This window comes from Erigeron canadensis, chromosome 2 (genome assembly GCF_010389155.1).
Source record: "Erigeron canadensis isolate Cc75 chromosome 2, C_canadensis_v1, whole genome shotgun sequence".
Taxonomy (NCBI): Eukaryota; Viridiplantae; Streptophyta; class Magnoliopsida; order Asterales; family Asteraceae; genus Erigeron; species Erigeron canadensis.
This window is the reverse complement of record NC_057762.1, coordinates 20,783,215-20,797,215: the sequence shown is the minus strand read 5'-3', so window position 1 is coordinate 20,797,215 and position 14,001 is coordinate 20,783,215. Positions and strand designations below refer to the sequence as shown.

Genomic DNA, 14,001 nt, shown 5'->3' with positions numbered 1-14,001 from the left:
ACAGGGTCTACAACTTTGAGAGAGTACGACTATAGTACTTGTACGATACAGTGAGTCTTTGTCGCTGTTCGTGCCTCGACCAGATGTAAGACCGTACGCGAAATGTTTTGGCTGTTCTGGTTACGTTCCGGCTTGTTTGTTAAGGGAAACATAGTGGTGTACCAGCAGTACAAAACTAAGTAAATAAAAAGCATACTTTAAATTTGGATTTGGGAGAGAAATTAAGGAGAGAAATTTGAAATACATCTACTAATTATGTTGTTAGAATAGATACAATGAAAATGATATACTGGTTACTTTTTGTACTTATATGTTCAGGAAATCTTATATAAAAACTTATCTTTTTATGGATAAAATTATAAAATCACAAAAACAAAATCTGTACAAAACTAAGTAAATAAAAAACATACCTTTAATTTGGAATTAAGAGAAAAATTTGTAATGTATCTGCTAATTATGTTATTAGAAGAGATACAATAAAGATGATATACTAGTTACTGACGTAATTTCCTCTTTTTAATTTTTTAGTAACGATTTACTGACATAATTATTTTATTAGAAATATGCTAATTATGTTGCGATTTTCATGGTTATGATGTGAGAATTTGCAAAAACTTGGTTATGTTGGTACAATTGTAATGAAATCTGGGCTACTTACGTAATTTTCTCTTTTTAACTTCTTTAGTAAACATCTAAAGGATTTCTTATGTTACGATTGATTTTACTTTAAATTTCATACACTTTATTTTTGTTGGGTGCTGCTGAATTATGTAATTATATATATACTAAAAACCTATGTAAATTTAACCCCCTAAAATTTTTATTTTTTAACTTTTACCCCACATCAAAGTTTTCGTTTTCATTTTCGTGACACTAAACTTTTAAATTCTCATGTTTTCATTAAACAACTTTCACACAGTTACGGGTTTACTTTTAAACATTTGTTCTTTGATTATTTTCATTTGTCTTTTTATACATATACCGTTTTCATTATATAATAACTTTTATCATCGTTACGTCTTACGTTCATGTTACATTTAAAACATTAATATACTTATTGTTCATGTTTTTATACATCTTAATATTCTTTACATTATTTTTATTGTATTGCTACATGTTTAGTTTTTTTTTAATGAAAGGTTTCATCTTTTAACTTGTATCCCACATCAAAATTTTCGTTTTCATTTTTATTGACACTAAACTTTTGGGTTTTCAGATTTCATCATACAATTTGTACACGTACAGTTATGGTTTTACTTGTAAAGATTTGGTTTTTGATTATTTTCTTCCGTTTTTACACATATATATAACGTTTTTAATATATAATAATTTTCATCATGTTTACGTCTTACATTCATGAAACATTTAAAGCATTAATATAGTTGTTATTTGTGTTCTTATATGACTTATTATTTATTTACAATATTTTTAATGTTATTGCTAGATGGTTAGTTGTAATTTTTAAAGTTAGGGTTCGAATATTTGACATAAATTTACCAAAATTTTATTGTATACCCTCCACTTCTTTAGGGCCCTCACTTTCTCACCCAACTCACTCAGACGCTCACCAAAAACGTACCCCGCAGCAACACGCAGGGTCAACAACTAATGATTACTATTTTTGATTTATCAATCTAATAAAATGTATAATTCTTTTACTACGTAACCACATTTTTCTATGGCTAATCAATAATAGTGATGTTGTTTAAGTTTTTGTTGCAATTTCATTATATTATCCATTTAATTCATGTATTTCTTTTCATTTTACTTATTGATGTTTTAAAATAAATAAATTTACCAAGCACTCATTATTTAAATATTATGATTTAAACAACATAATAAAATTCAACACTATTTTCTTACAACACGTTTTGTTACATCTAATTATCTTATTTTGATTATTCAAAATACATAATCTAATTTTAATAAGTAATCCCAAATACCCCCTTCATGAAAGTTATATTATTAAAAGTATATTTAAAACTCAATTTCTTTTTACATATTACATCAAGTAATATATATTACATCAAAAATATTTACGGTCAAATATGAAAATGAAAGAATCAACAACTCAATATAAAACAAATAAAATGAGCTAAATGGAGTAACATACTAGAGTTGTACCCGCGTAATAGCAGTTTGGATAATTTTTATAGAGAATTTATAATGTATGGTACATTAAATTCGTAAATTTCATTTAATACATGAATCAACAGGTGATCGTGGCGATCGGCTTTCCTCAACGCCACTTCTAAATTGTCTAATACGCGGTTATATAAAAGAATCTTATTATTATTATTACTAGAATATTCAAAAATGAAACTGATTATGGAATTAATTAGATAGATGCTCCCACGATACAACAGTGATAGTGGTAACGATGGGAGTGTGGTGGTGGCGACAACAGTTGATAGTGGCGGTGACTGGTGGTGATGATAGCGATAACAAGTAGTGTAGGTTATCAGTGTAAAGATAATTAATGTAAAAGTGAGTAGTGTAGTTAATTTAGAAGTTAATGAGTATATTTTCTAAATTAATCCATTTAAGGGTATTTTGTTAGACCATGATTTTTAGTTGTTAGGTATGTTGATTATATAAGGGTATAATTGTACTACAATATGAGCATGGTACTCGAGCAATGCGTCGGCGATGACATTAGTTGCGATGTGGTGGCGTCGACGGATGGTGATGGCGTCGGCATCAAGTGGTGTAAGTAATTGATACAAAGATATTTGATTTTTAGGGATAGTGAATATATCTTTCAAATTTATGGAATGATGTGTAAGTTAATTAATTAAGGGTAAAATAGTAATTTCATATGTTCCAAAATTTTTAAACTTTTCAACATAGGAGTATAATTTTTATATAGTAATATAGATAATATAGATAGGTAAATAAAAGCTTCAACAAATTTAAGTAATTAAATAAAAATATCATTAACTTTACGGGAAAAAAAATAAAAATATCATTAAAAAATATAACATTAAAGCTTTTAAAAGTAAACAAAAAACCTAAAAATTATAAAATAATTGATTAGTTGCGATGTGGTGGCGTCGACGGATGGTGATGGCGTCAGCGTCAAGTGGTGTATGTAATTAATAAAAAGATGCATGATTTTTAGGGATAGTAAATATATATTTAAAATTTATGGAAGGATGTGTAAGTTAATTAATTAAGGGTAAAATGGTAATTTTCATGTCCCGAAATTTTTAAATTTTTCAACATAGGGGTATAATTTTATATAGTAGTATAGATACATAAATAAAAGCTTTAACAAGTTTAAGTAATTAAATAAAAATATAATTAACTTTACGAAGAAAAAAAATGGGAGTGCCTATTTACACACCATTTACTGTTCATCCACACACCGCTCATACGCCCATTTCATGTATAACTCCCCATTTTAGTGTCCAAAACGCCCCGTATAAAGTAAAACAGAGAAAAAAATGGTGTGTAAATAACTCTGCACTGTTGCACTGACATGTCAGAGCCTGACACCTCAATTTCAACATATATTAAAAAAGTAATACGGACCGTCACATTTTAAAACGGTGGATATTTTATATTTTTTAACAAAAGTTTTCACTATTTATCACTTATGGTCCCTCTTTCTTAATATTTTCCAATATCAATCACTTACCATCCCCACGTTAACCCCATCAATAGGTGTCCCATAATTAAGCATATACTATAAAACGGAGAGTATTTTACCTGGCTAATATAATACGGTCCGTATTAGATAAATGACATAAAAAGTAAATCAATAGGTGTCTCATTATTATCCATATATTATAAAACAAAGAGTATTTATGGTTGGTAGTCCATATTATATAAAATGACATAAAAAGTAACATTTTTCATAAAAAAATTTTTTTAATAAATTTGATTTGCTACGGGTCAATTTGCTTCTCAAATGGGCCTATTGGGCCTTATGGGCCAAATTATGTTTATCATTTGTATAAATAGGTCAAATAGGTTGTATATGCACATCTTTTACTCGAATGGGCCTATTGGGCCTAGTGGGCCTTCACACTCGTTTGATATCTCATAGGCCTATTGGGCCTACATACTTGTTTCATATCTCATGTGAGTCGTGTATATGTATATATGGATATATGTATGTAATTTCCAAAAGATCTACATCGTTTGATAACTCATGGGCCAAATGGGTTGTATGTGCTTGTTTTTCACTCGAATCGGCCTATTAGGCCAAATTATGTTCATCATTTGTATAAACGGGTCAAATGGATTATATGTGCACGTCTTTACTACTTAAGGGCTTATTGGGCCTAGATACTCGTTTCATATCTCATGTTAGTCATGTGTATGTATATATGGATATAAGTATGTAAATTCAAAAGATCCACATCGTTTGATATCTCATGGGCCAAATGGGTTGTATGTGCTCGACTTTCACTCGAATGGCCTTAGTGGGCCAAATTATGTTTATCATTTATATAAATGGGTCAAATAGGTTGTATATGCACATCTTTTACTCGAATGGGCCTATTAGGCCTAGTGGGCCTTCACACTCATTTGATATCTCATAGGCCTATTGGGCCAACATACTTGTTTCATATCTCATGTGAGTTATGTGTAAGTATATATGGATATATGCATGTAATTTCCAAAAGATCCATATCGTTTGATATCTCATGGGCCAAATGGGTTAAATGTGCTTGTTCTTCACTCGAATGAGGCTAGTGGGCCAAATTATGCTCATCATTTGTATAAACGAGTCAAATGGATTATATGTGCCCGTCTTTCAATCGAATGGGCCTATTGGGCCTACATACTTATTTCATATCTCATGTGAGTCGTGTGTATGTATATATGGATATAAGTATGTAAATTCAAAAGATCCACATCGTTTGATATCTCATGGGACAAATGGGTTGTATGTACTCGACTTTCACTCGAATGGGCTTAGTGGGCCAAATTATGTTTATCATTTGTATAAATGGGTCAAATAGGTTGTATATGCACATCTTTTACTCGAATGGGCCTATTAGGCCTAGTGGGCCTTCACACTCGTTTGATATCTCATAGGCCTATTGGGCCAACATACTTGTTTCATATCTCATGTGAGTCATGTGTAAGTATATATGGATATATGCATGTAATTTCCAAAAGATCCATATCGTTTGATATCTCATGGGCCAAATGGGTTAAATGTGCTTGTTTTTCACTCGAATGGGGCTAGTGGGCCAAATTATGTTCATCATTTGTATAAACGGGTCAAATGGATTATATGTGCCCGTTTTTCAATCGAATGGGCCTATTGGGCCTACATACGTGTTTCATATCTCATGTGAGTCGTGTGTATGTATATATGGATATAAGTATGTAAATTCAAAAGATCCACATCGTTTGATATCTCATGGGACAAATGGGTTGTATGTGCTCGACTTTCACTCGAATGGGCTTAGTGGGCCAAATTATGTTTATCATTTGTATAAATGGGTCAAATAGGTTAGAATCAAGATGTCGAGAAATCCCTCAAAATCAATCATCAACCCCGGCGAAAAACCCACCCGAAATATCACCGGAAAGAGAAAGCTGGACATTGATGTTTCCAAAAGATGCAGTCGCCAACTCAAGTTTACCAAGAAAGAAGTCAATTCAAAAGAATGGTGTTGATTTAACCAATTATTATTCTGTTTTGATTGATCCGCAAAGAGCATGGGTTAGAATTAAATCCCTTACTAGTTTTTCTTCAAATATAATCACGAAATTTATATGTATATATATATAGGTAAAAAGACAAATTAACCCTCATGTGCAGTGCACGTGAGGGCCTTAACGGAGACACGCAAACGGACGTTAGATAGAGGGATATGTAATGATATGAAAAACCACCATAAGGTCATGTAATGATACAAAAAAACGAGAGGGGTGAAACTTAATAATATGACATACGCTAAGGGTATGTAATGAAATTTTCTCTTTAATTTAATACACATATATACTCGTATCTACTAACCGAAGGCTATCACTTCGTTTCATTATTTTATCAATTTATCATTTGTATCTTTGCAGAGAAGTTTTCAAGGTTCCTTCTTCCTTCCATGCTGAAATGATTTTTTTCTTCTTCTAATTCTAGATAATTATCGTTTCCCTTCATAATCTATCTAGTAGTACTCAAATAAATCTCTATTCTAATACCCTTCTCAACAGATTAAATAATCAAGATCAATAATTGGTTATTCACGATGGTGAACTGAGGTGGTCGGAGATGGGTGGATGATGGTGACCGGTGACTGGTGGCTGAGTATGGTAGGGATGATGGCTAAGGGTTAAAGAAGAAACTTTAATTTTGTGAAAGAAAGATTTCAGATGAAAAGAAGAGGTTGGTAAACCCATGAATGATTATGAGGTATCTCAGAGTTTTCAACATCTGAACATAAAAGAAAAACAAAAACCTCTAAGTCTCCTAACTTCTGACTCGGTCAGAACTAAGAGGTTGCTAAGATGTTTTATAAGAAAACAAACAAGGCATATAATCCTTAAATAATATATTTGACTAACTATTTCCTTTAAATAGTATCACAAATTACTAAAAGGAGGAAAAAAATGGCAAGAAACCAAAAAACTTAGTTGACACTCTCAAAGACCTAAGCGACATTATCCCTATATTATCCACATTAAATATAAATAGATTAAATACATAAATACATATCTATCTATATATCTATATTAAAACAGTAAGAATCCTAATATTTTTAAGCATTCTTACAATCTAAAGCTAGCTTCAAACATTGCCACAAATCCTATGTGGCATAATAGTAAAAATTTTAGCCTTTTCAAGCCTTCTTACAATCTAAAACTAGCTTCAAACATTGCCACAAATCCTATGTGACATCTTCACATTTTTTATTAATCTTAGTTTTATTATCTACATATATATAGAAAAAAAAATATTACTAAAAAATAAAAGCTTCTTTACTATGACCTTCCAAAAATAATGCCACCTTATAACCCACCAGCCTTTTCACTGGTCAGTTGTAAACATCCTTGTCTCTGGAGACAAAAGTTATGGGTTTGATCCTCATCCCATGCAAAGGTTGGAGGGTCTTTTCTACCATTTAGGTAGAAACTGGAAACAGCTTCTCTACTTAGGTAGAGGTAAGATCTACTTACATCTTAACCTCTCCATACACCGTCGAGGTATTAGGCTCAAAACCCGCAGAAACTTACTTAAAACAGTCTCACATAGATCTTTATGCCCATCCCCTTTCCAGTTTTCACGTCTTTTCCTCACCCGCTCTCTCTATCCCTCATCGTCATGGGCTCAAGTTTTTTCCAACTTTCTACTATATTTTTGCTCCGGCGATGCTCACAATCTCATTAACTCTCGCCGCCTTTCCCTTACTCTCACCGTCTCTCTCTCCATATATATAATAATCACTTCACAAAAAACTCACAGCTCGATCGGCAACCCCACCGTCGGCCGCCTCCGCGTCACCACCACAATAAACGATCATCATCTTTATATCACTTATTGCAACGGAAGTTGTGTAAGTCTATTACTTATTTATTTATTATTAACTGTAGCTCTTTGATATTTTTTTGTAACTATGAAATATATTTTTTATTTGGATTTAGATTTTAATCTTTATTTAGAATTCTGTTTTTGTGCCAGAGTTGTTTTTACTACTTTTGTTTGGATTTATATGTTTGCTTTATCAATTATCTTGTTGTTTTTGTTAATTACCTGTTATTGTTGTGATATTTGTATGTTTTGATTTTGATTTAATGTTTGGGTTTCTTCTATTGTTAGATTGTAATTAATCACTTAGGGTGGTAGTATATATACATATATTACCTATATAAGAAAAAAAAAACAGAAGCAGATATATACTGTAAATTTTATCTTCATATATACTGTCTTTAAAATGTTCTACGCACGTAACAAGGCATTTACATGAGAAAATCAAATAAGTTGAGTGGTTTAGTTAATTGCTTGTTCATCGTTTATGCAATAAAGTTAATTCGTGGGACTCATTAATTGGAAATTGATGGTTAGTTAATCAGATGAATTATGTTTTCTAACCATAGAAATTTTTATAGCAAAATGAAAGAGATGTTTAGATGCGTGTTTTTTCCAAATGATTATTGTGATTTAGACAATTAAGGTTTGATAACCAGTCAATTAAAGTTGGAGATGCATACGACGTTTACATTTAAGGTTTGTTTTGGTATCTGAGGTGATCAAAATTTGGGTTGGCCTGAAAAACCAAATGAAATGGTTGGGAAAAAGTCTAAAACCATTATAACCCATTAAACCCCGGTCTGGTCTATGAGCTTTAATATATAGAAGTATCGGTCCCCAGGCCAGACACAGTCTGAAGTTATGCAACATTTGTTTATAAATTAGCCTAATCATCGGGTTTTCTTTGACAGGTGTCTTTTATTGCTTCTTTTGTGCTTTATTTTTGGCTCATACTATTTGCAATTCAGGTGTAATTTTGTTCGTAAATGTAATTTTTTGTTCGTAAATGTAATTTTTGTAGAGGCAACTCCACTGAGTAAATTAGCCTAAATTTAGGCATAGTTGAACACTGAGCCAAGTTGAAACTCCTTGCCATAGGCGTGGTATGTGTATATTTGATGTGATGACGTTTTATAAGCAGCCACATGATTCTAAAATGATCTTTATTCTGGCTGTGTTGACATGCGGCATTTAAAACTTGTCCAGGTTTGTGTTTGTAAGGATGCTGACAATGGAAGAATAAGATTTGCAACCACTGGGACATCGGCTGAGGTGTAGGCACACCTCATACTCTAATATAGGGGTGACTGCATCAAATGGTAATTAACTTGGACACATGCCTCTTTTAGTTTCAACTCTTTTGGGTCAAAAACAAACCATCTGAGTTTCAAAGTTTACCATTAAAAGTAAAAAACAAAACCAACTTGGTCAAAAGTTAATGACATATATCAGTTGCCATTTTTGGTGGGTTACCTGGTCATATTACTTCTATCAACATTTTTGAGAATTAGTTGCCTATCATAATATTTTATATAAATATCGATGGGTCATATTACAGCCGAATGCATGTTTATATTGGAGGTCAATGCTGAAAATTATAAATGTTTGGATAACAAAACCAATAATTTTTTGCAAGAATAAAATATGTGAGCTTCCAGAATGTCTCTAATGACCTTTTTGAGGATCATTGTTGTCTCATTTCCAATTGCATGATTTTCTATGTTTATTTTCTCTTCGTCATTCTTGATACATTTATGTTGCTCATGTAAGTATCTTATTGTAGCTAAAACATTTGTATATTTTTCATCCTGATTCCAGTTAATTGTAGATTTTATCTATGTTTTTGGTGGGATAAAAAATGGTGTAGAATTTAACGTCACTGTAGTAGCTTCAAGCCTATTCATTCATACTCGCCCTGTATTCTAAAAAGACCATTTTTACCCCATTTCATTGATAGGAAATAAGTGGCTTGGTATTTAGTGTTGCAATTTTACCCTGTGAATAATTCTTATTGGATTATGTTATATCTTGAAGAGGTAAATTAAAAAATGGCTAGGTAGGGAATGAGTCATTGTTTGAGCAGGTCGATAATTGCTCAAAGCATATTCGTATTCATGATGCATAAATGATGCTACGTTTAAAATAGTTAAAAACTTCGGAATATTATTGTGCTTATATAGTTTTAAACATCATCTAAATTCATCTATAGTTGTAACATATATATTATCTATCTAAAAAGGTTTACCAAAAGGGATTGTGGGTCAACTGCGCAATGTATACCTTTGGTTTGCAGTTACGCATAGTGCAAGAAATTCAGAGAAATACAAGTAGAATCAAATACAGGGTGTGATTCTATTGCCCGACTGGCAGTCTGGCACGTGGAGTCAGCCTGCAACATAGTACTCACCAGCAGCCAGGTAGACACACGTATAGAATATTACTGTATTTCATTTTAATCGTATATTTTTAGCTACCAATATCATTGATATAATCCTACTTATTAATGACTAACGCCCTCTTTCTATGTGTGTTTATTGTCACCCTACAGTCAACCTAAAAAACTATGAAAGCAACATGCCACAATCGTCGATAACCCTCCAATCACTGACACACATCAGGGTCGATCGAAAGGTTCATGCATACTGTGGACTCAAATTCCCAAACTATAAAGCGGCATCAACATAATAGTTTTTGTCGCTGACCTCACATCTCATTATGTTCATTAGGTCCCTTAGGTGACAAAAGGAAGAGATTCCCTCAAGTTATTTCTCCAACTTGACTCAAGTTGGGAAGATCTTGACCCTGGATTGAAAATCAAGGGACAAGATTCAAAAATGAATCTTGTCCCTTGATTTTCAATCAAGGGTCAAGATTACTCTAACATGACTAGTAATGTTAGAGTAACTTGATGGAATCCTCCCCCATGACAAAATGAATGTGTCAGGATAAACATGACCCATTTGGTTGTTCAGGCATATATAAAATTGAATAATTAGCAAATACATTGGGTGTCATATATTGCTCATGATTTTTGTAGCTCTAAGTATCATGTCTCATCACCAGGTTGAGCATCCAAGTCATGGATCGTTGGAACAAGTTTTGGTCGCTTTTGTTACCTTCTTCAACTTAAACTCTACCCACCTTTCTCATACCCATCCCCTTTCACACCTTCCTTTCAGTCGGTCTCTCTCTCTCTCTCTCTGTATTAGACCCACACCCACAAGTACTCTCATTATATACATATAAGCACTCGTCGCCCCCCACCCCACCCACACCGGCAGCCACCACCACAAACATTGCCGCCGCCGATCCCACCACAACTACCTAATGAAACAACAGATCCTTTTTTTTGGTAAATTTTTAATTTTTATTTTATATATTATGAATTATTTTAGATTAGTTGGTTAATTGTTACATTCATTAATTTTTTAGATTTAATTGTTAGATTAATATATTAATTGCTAGATTTGTTACCGTAGGTTTAAAGTAAGCTTCTTCTAATTACGCTCCGTTATATTTTCCGCTTATTGAGCCAAGTATTGAAATAATTTTCCCAAATCTGAAAAAAAAAAGAAAAAGAGTGGTTTTAATGGTTTTTGTTTTGATTTGATTCTTTTGGTTGGTGCAGAAGATGAAGTTTGGAGAATTCGATGAACAAACTGCGAAAGCTTGTGGATTTGGATCGGATTTTCAGCTGAAAGGTATTTCCGAATGCCCTTCTAATAATTTGATGCTAACTGTTGAAAAGTTGTTAATTTAATTGGGTGAAATTAAACAAAAGGAATGACTTAGAATAAATACGTGAATGAGGATGCTAGATTTTCATATAAGTTTTCATTAGCTAATATTTTTGTGAAGATTTACCCTTTAGTTCTGTTGCTTTCTCTGAATATATACTCATTTCACCAAACCTATCCATATACCTCCTATATGTTTGCAGGAAAATACATTTAGTAAGAAGTGAAGCTTTAGAAAGAAAACCTTCAGGAAGAAACTGAAAAGAGAGGTATATTAACTTTTCTAAATCTGAATAATGCTAGATCAAATAAATAAAGCAATTAGATATATAATTTTTAGTACTGGAACTAAAAAAATATGTGATATCCTGCATCATGAAAATAAAAAGAATAACAGCTGAACTTGTTTTGATATTGTGCATCACTACTTAACAGCTCACAAAGATGCCAACTTTAGATCTGCGCCATTCATTCATCCTGTTACGATGCTAGAAAGCCATCTCATTTATGTCTGAATGTGTTTAGATAGCATGGGTCAACTTATATATATTTATGTGCACAACTTTTTGTGTAATAGCAAGTAACCGAAGTATGGATGGCTTGAGTAGCATGAGTATTTATGAGTCACGTGCATAATTAGTTGGTCTTTTAACATATTTATTGGAACTTGTTGGTTAGCTTACTTTCGGAAAATGATCCATGGGTTCAATTCGGTTCCTCCTTAGCTGAACAAAGAAACAATTTATAGGTTCTTGTTCTTTGATTGATCCCTTTATATTCACACGAAGACAAACTCAATCGTGTGGCTCTCAAAAAAACCAAAAAATCCTATAGTTTATGATGCAAAATGCTTGGATGCTACAACTGCAGTCGGGTCATTAATATTATTTGGAACACTCAATTCTTACTTGTATTGAAACACCTTAGGTGATTTCCACATCCATTGTGGACTTTGTTGGTCTTTGGTTTGATAAACAACACCACGAACCCCCCCTACTGACCACATGAATTTGGGGACTTCAGCGCATCATACCGTTAGGCTACTTTACTAATATATTTTGACTGCAGTTGTGACCGCCACCTATCAAAAATTTTGAACTACATTTGTCACTGACTTGTATCTGTAAAATTGTGTTTATGTTGGTCTCTATTGTAGTTCGCTATTTTCTTTATGTGTGTAAATGTATAGTTACCAACCATTTTTTTCCCCGGCTTGCCTAATGTAGAGTTAAACCACAAAATGATAAAGGCACTTTATGTATTGATCCATGCGCTTGTTTTCTTGCTCAAAAAGCTTTAAATATTAAATCACTGTTTGTTCTTGTGATCTTTTTCCTGGTATCTCTTATATCTCTGTTATGTGATAAACTTTATGAGTGGCAAAATGTGGAATGAAGAGAGGAAGCAATGATGTGAATGTGCTTCATCTTGTTATTTGGTTGCTTTCTTTCATATATCCATCCATATTTTTCTTCCCTCCAGCTTTAAGCATTTTACCGACATGAATATTTCATCTATCTTGCAGCATTATATCCGGAGCCAGTCATACTCCAAGATGTACTATAATAATAAGCCGAATACTGCGAAGAATCCTGCTCATACTGTAGCAATTTCAAAGAATGAAATTCAGTTGCATACAGTGCAAAGAATCAGCCAGCTATGTCAACAGGCCAAGCAGCCAGTGCAATGATTCAGCCATTTGGCACTAATGTGCCTTTTGCAACTTCAGGGTCTCTCTGCTCATTTAAGGGTAACTCTAGGGGTCGACCCTTTAGCATCCTTTATCAGCAACGCATTAGTTAAAGATCATAATGTTTAGTGTCTGCATTTGTATTGTCAACCAGTGATCGTAATGAAGATTATGTTATTTCCGTAAAGAACACTTTTTAAACTTTTGTAGGAGATCATATGCCTAAGATGGCAGTCGTTAAGGTGGACTAAGAGCAGGTATAGCAAATCACATTTCTCCTATCTTTATACTATTATATATAGAAACTTTTACTACAAGAGCTAATTTTTTTTTATACATTATTAAGTAGGTCAATGTTTAAAGGGTAAATGCAATAAACTGTGATAGGCCAAGCTTCACTTATATGCACTTGAAGCAACTATTTTGTTTTCCGTATATTCTAATGGACATTTAGATATTAGCGGATATAGTATTATCTTTCAAAATAAGATAGATCTCAAAGAATTTTATTATCTTGCTTTGTTTCACCACCGTATCCATTCATTACTCCAGGGATTAAATTGACATGTTCGTCTTTGTTTATAGTATGTGGCAAGTCCTACAGAAATGATATGATGGACTGTCTATAGAAGATATCTACAAAAGATGGAGAGGTTCTTTGCAAAGTTTGCAAGGTCTGTACTATAAGGAAGAGAACGTTATCGATCAAGTTGCAAGATTTAAGCCAATTAGGCATCAATACGGTGCAACTTCTTGTGATAACACAAAAGAAAGATATATAGGAGGGCTGTGACAAAAATATTTTTTTTTCAAGTCAGATTTTACAACTATGTTGTTTTTATACTCTATACAAGTAATGTTTTGAAACAATTTACGATTAGCTTTCAAATCTTACTAACGAGCTTCTAACATCATATATAAGGTATCTATTTTAGTGGGCCGTGCAATCTATCCACGCTAGTAATGTCTATATATTAATCCAAAGAAAATATTTTCAATATTTTAGAAATCTACGTAAGTTGTATAAAATGAATTAAATAGTTAAAGTTTTGATAACCGAATAAATACTAAAACTTTGATAA

The 14,001-nt window shown here is 32.5% G+C and overlaps 1 long non-coding RNA gene across 6 annotated transcripts; it reads left to right on the top strand.

Moving 5' to 3' along the window:
• The first annotated feature begins 7,246 nt into the window (after positions 1-7,246).
• LOC122589771 lies at positions 7,247-13,799 on the top strand. Of its 6 annotated transcripts, none has more exons than XR_006322335.1 (9): positions 7,247-7,517; positions 8,699-8,811; positions 9,786-9,909; positions 10,041-10,123; positions 10,556-10,844; positions 11,121-11,193; positions 11,433-11,498; positions 12,755-13,176; positions 13,505-13,799. It is a non-coding gene; the product is annotated as an uncharacterized LOC122589771 (long non-coding RNA). The 6 variants fall into 6 exon arrangements; XR_006322334.1 differs by lacking the exon at positions 10,041-10,123 and adding an exon at positions 8,514-8,595; XR_006322332.1 differs by lacking the exon at positions 10,041-10,123.
• The last annotated feature ends 202 nt before the right edge of the window (positions 13,800-14,001 follow it).